The following is a 5,588-nucleotide window of genomic DNA, read 5'->3' on the forward strand; positions in this document are numbered from 1 at the left end:
TGCAGGTGGTGGATATGTGATAAATCAGGCCTGTGTGACAGACAAGCTCTATAAAAATGGAGCACAGCCTGTATATTTAGATCATTTCTGTTTTCCTGTTTTTGGCAACATGTGGCAGCAAACAGAGAAAATGGACCAGTAGCCTGAGCACTGATGTTGAGTTGTTTACAGCGACTCCATTATCCATCAGGCAACAGGTCTCGGCTTGGCATGAGCTCCCAGAGAGCACAGATGCTTAATGGCATGACAGGTTGTGTCCAGGCTCTCGGGCCCCTACTGCAACACTGCGGGCTGCTGGATGGAAACACCAGACGGCCTCAGGACACTCAGCGGAATCAGCATTCAGGTCGGCTCATCGCGCCACCGCCGAGGCTTCAGGCACCGCAGGCTGGGAAAAGTAGTTTGAGGAGCTGAATGACACCACGGTGCACAGACTACAAGCAGGAAAAATGACCTGGAGACATGGAGGCGAACATCACAGACACTTGGCTGTGATTGGTTAGTTGTTTTCTCATGTCACTGTACTCATATTTCCTCTTTAGAGGTCCTTCACTTTCACTCCGCTGTCTTTCAGAGGTAAATCTGATCTTTATCTGACAGCTCTGCAGATTCAGATTCTACATTTAATCAACACAAATCTGCATAAAATCCTACAAAATGCACTTTTTAGGACCTTGTTATAACTGGAGGATTAAAGTTTTTATGAGATGTCGCTCACAGTGTGTGGAGCATGTGATCCTGTAACTAATCTGAACATTTCCACAACTGGACATCACTTGACAGGAAATCTGAACTAACTCTGCTTTTAATACTTAACTACTTTACTTAAAAGTTATCATCCATTTTGCCTTTAATCCTCTGGGTTGGCTTCAAACCCGGGCCGCTGCAGTAAGGGCTTAAGACTTGTGATATTGTACAATTTTTGACATTTTTAAAATCCGCATTTTTTCCGACAAAAGTCATTCTACATATTTCAATTCAGTAACTGGTGTCTGTTGTGGACTGAGTGGAGCCTCCAATACTATGATTTATTAACACTACAGGAGGGATTAGCAGGTCACAGTACATGTACACGTACAGTACTTCATAGTTACACTCTCTAGCTGTATCAGATTATTACTGGCTGTACAGAAAGACAAACCATGGAGAGGCTTTTACTGTGAAGCAGCTACTGTATTTATCACGAAGGTAAGCTCTGACTCCAACTGCCTCTATACAATCAGCGCGTAGTAAAACCTTCCTCACAAAGCTGCTGAAACAACCGTAACATGTAACTGAGACATCTAAAAAAAAAAAAGAAAAAAACTGAAATTCAGCCTGGTTTTATTCCGGAGTTATTTGGATCTTAAAATAGCTGGATCAATGCTGTCTGGGAAGATATTAAAGCAGGTATTAAACTACATGCACATGATGCTCATTATTGGAAAGAAGACAGAACCTCAAGAAATTTATTGCAATTCGTCAACAGCCAAAATGTTTGAGAAGTGAGTTTATACCCAGTCTGCAAAGGCAGCAGCGCTGAGGGAGAGAGAGAGCATTAAGAGCCTCGCTGCAACAGAGAAACTCGGGTTTTAGGGTGTAAGCTGAGATGGCGCTGGTCAATACTTGGAGACGACAGGGATAAATTCAGCCTCCCTCTTGGGATCTACAACAGCCAAGTTTGGCCTTTTACCTCGCTGCCCCCCCCCCAACCCCCTCTCCATCCCGCCTCAGTCACAGGAACACTTCTGAAAATAGCTCCAAGCCCAGATAGAAAAGAGGAGAGCGCGTTTGTAAATGCCAGGAGTTTGAACCACGGCGACGGCTGAGATGACGTTTGCTTTGCCGTCTGTGAGGATATTATTTTGGGTCAGATGTGCCTCTCTGCCATATTGTCCAGTGAAGCAGGAAGGCCAGGCCACAGAGAGAGAGAGCATATGCCTGCCTTTCCCTCTGCTGCCGCCCCTGACATGTGTTACTTCCTCCTCGTTCAGCCCACCTGCTCGGCCGAAGCCTCATAGTTTACTGTGAACGCCAGCCTACAGTAACAGTATGTGTCAGTCTGCAGAGAGTCGTCTCGTCAAGGCTCATAAGAGAAGAGTCTGACTCGGCTTCAAAGCACTTAGAGATAAGAGCTGCTCTGAAATAATGTCCAATTACCTGCAATTCTTCTTTCAGTAAATTCATTAAAAAATTCATTAGATTAATATTACAACAGAAAACAGAAGCATCACATTCACACCCTAAAGTACCTGAAAACCTTAAAATTTTAAAGTACCTATATACCCCAATACCCCCTGAGTCTGCATATTTAATGTGTACCTGAGCCATTCAGTGATACATCCTCTAGTGGGAAATCCTCTGGGGTTGAATCATCCCCAGTCGACGCTTCAGATTTTGTGCAGCGTAAACATTATCCAACATGACACCATTCAGGGAGGTTACTGTTGATAATGTTGCAATTACAACAGGAACAGCAGCAGTGACACGGCTGGAGATGATGTATTAGACCTTCATCGCCGACTGTCCCCTGGAAACGTTCTGCCACTGTGGTTGGTTCAGAGCCTGATGCTGAGCTTCACATCGTGATACATTACACCCACTGTTCCTGAGCTTCACTGCAACTAGCTCAATCTTTTAGGTTGCACACAAGCAGAACTTTGAAGTATAAAGGATAAATACAGAATCCTCATGCACATGAAAACACATCAAGTATATAAAGGTTAAGGTGGAAGTTATTTGGAATAAAAAACTTTAAGGTGTGAAATATGCATATATACTATGTACTATGTACATTTTCTACTTTGGCCCTTCTACGGCAGCGCCACAGAAACACGGTGGAAGACAGCAGCGCCACAAATTCATTCATTCATCATTTGCAACAAACACAAACTTACAGCATCAGGAAACTTGCAATGGTCACATTAAACCTCTGCACAGATTCAAGGAAGTCTGAATTAATATTTGGCTTCTCAATGATCTTCAATGAAAAAAAAAGTTTTGAACACAAAAATAATTTTCACTAATAAAACTAAGAAGTAATAGTTTCTGTTTCCATTTCTACTGACATAACTTTACAGTCTGAATCTTGTCCACATATTTCAACAGAATGAGCTGTTCTCACACATGATCAATAACTCTGAAAGTTTTAGAAGTGTGGGTAAGTTGCAGCAATAACTATGGTCCAGTGCCCGACTGACACCAGGCGGACCACAGCTGGAAGCTGTACCTTATATCTTCTACACCAGGCACAAACTGGAAAATCCAGCCAACACGTAATTATCTCTTGCTTTACAGTCCCATCTGTTTGCCTTATCGATCACCAGTCGATCGAGGGAAGCCAACTCTATAAGCTGTTGATCACAAGCAGGGGATTCACGGACATTTATTATAGTCCTCCTGGCGATCGATCGGGGTCACGCTGCCCAGCCTCCACCATCGGCCGCAGAGAAACAAATATGGCCTTGCTGACACATCTCTCAGTGCAGCCCTGACAGGCTCATAAAATCCCTCTGATGTCCTCCTGCCTCAGAGAAAGGATTCATTTTTCTAGGAATTCATCCACAGGGGAAAAAATTAAGATTAATGGCTTTTTGTGCTCTGCTACATTCTGCAATTGTCCTTGTGAGGGAGACTGTTTGCAGCCCGGCAATGAATTATATGCAAATGTGACCTGTAGGTGCGTAAATGGGTGCTACCAAAAAAATATTTTGTGCTTATTGAAAATCTCTGGCGAAGTGAAAAAGAGTTCAGGCTGAAGCACTAAAATGTTAAGAAACAGGGCAACTAGCATTAGAAACCACAGGTACAGGAATTTCAGAAGCATCATTTGTGGGTGAAGCAGCAGGTGCACTTCTCCTCTTTGAACTCCGGAGGGTGGCAGGGGTGGGGGTGGGGGTGGGGGTGGGGGGTGGGGGTGGGGGTGGGGGGGGGTGGGGGGGTCCCTACCCTGACCAACAGAGGAAATTGGAGCTTGCTTCAGGCTGAGAGTTTGTGGTGAGTTTGAGGAAACAGGGGACAGACATGAGTCACCTGCAGACAGCCTGTACTGGTCTGTTCAAGTGACGTCTGCCTCAGTGCTGTTTCATGTCCTGAATACCAGTGTGACCTTTCAAAAAATTCTACTTTGCACATCCTGAGGACTGAAGACGGCGGCACCGAGGTTCTGAGCTCAGAGGAGGGAGGTTAAAATGAGCAGCAGAGAGAAGACTGGTTGGATGATGACCAAGGTCGGCCAAGGTCAAAGCTGAGGCTGTAGTTGAGCACCAGTGCCAGAACTGAATCAGAAGGTGAACTGTACAATGATCGGTGTACAAGACCAATTATCATCCTCAGCACGTTGAATTCCTCTCGTTCAGTTCGTAACAGTGTTGTTGTCAGACATGAGTTTTACTAGAATGAAAATAAGAGGGCTACGTCTCCTCAGTGAATGTGTCCTGAATATCCTGAAAATGTCCTCCTGTAAAGAACGAGCCCACAAGTCGTCTCTCAGCAGGTCACTATGACCCATCGTCAGGTTCTGTTGCTAGGCGACATCTAGTGGTCGTAGTGATGACGACAGGAGCGAAGGGAAAAGTGCGGTGACGTAGTTTATAGAGCGACAAAGTCCACGTCAGGAGGAGGTTGGGGTGGATGGATGAATATGACCCAGGAGAGCGGTGTTCGATTCCCATGTGACAGGAGCAGCTTATGTTGTTTCTATTATCCATGACCGTTCATTGTTATTGTTGTAACCATGACAACAAAGATTGTCTAATGTTGAGGAAGTACTGATTTTAATCCACATCGCCATCTTTTCCTAAACCTGACCAAGCCATGACCATTATTATCGTAACCACGGCAACAAACGTAGGTATACCTGCCGCCATAGGGGCACTACTTCAGGAGACTCTCCTATGGGTCGTACCGGAGGGTTGTTAAAAAAAAAAATTACGAACATAAAAAAAATTATGGACAGCAAATGACTCCATTGATCTGTTTTCTCAAACTAAAAATTCTCCTCTTTAACAACAAACTCCAGCTGGAAGTCCATCAGTTTAAAGGTACTTGGCTCAGGTCCTGCAGTTATTAAGCCAAGCAGCTTACTGTCGAAACCGAGATGAATCATTAGGCTTCAGAGACAAGATGAGAGGAGAATCAGTCGATTTTAGAGAGCACGTTAGACTGGAAACAAAGAGAGGGTTCAGTTTGTCTGTGTCATGAATAAATGAAAAAATGAAGTCGGTAACTTCGGGCCATTTGGTTTTTGCCAAATGTCCCAAAGTTACCATTGTACACTGGTACATGTAGAGCCTGACAGATACTGGATTTCTGACACCAAGATCAATATTTAAGAGTTAAAATAATCCTGTATGAATGAACTGAACAATATTTGTTTATGACTTCTGCTGTATATATTCTTATTGGATTTATCATTTCCATAAACAAATATTTTGTTTTCCTTAAATTTGATTGTCAAAGAATTGTAACTAAGGTCAGTTCTCCTACGTAACTCCGTCATTACACCTCTGGTCTGAATGGGAGCAAATCCCTGCAGCTTCCACAAGAGTGGACACTGGTGTGGAGGCAGATTAGAGCCTATGGTTTTGAAAAAACATATTTGACATATG

Source organism: Trachinotus anak, unplaced genomic scaffold, assembly GCF_046630095.1.
Source record: "Trachinotus anak isolate AG129_WGS33_773 ecotype Australia unplaced genomic scaffold, CSIRO_AGI_Tana_v1 ptg000003l, whole genome shotgun sequence".
Taxonomy (NCBI): Eukaryota; Metazoa; Chordata; class Actinopteri; order Carangiformes; family Carangidae; genus Trachinotus; species Trachinotus anak.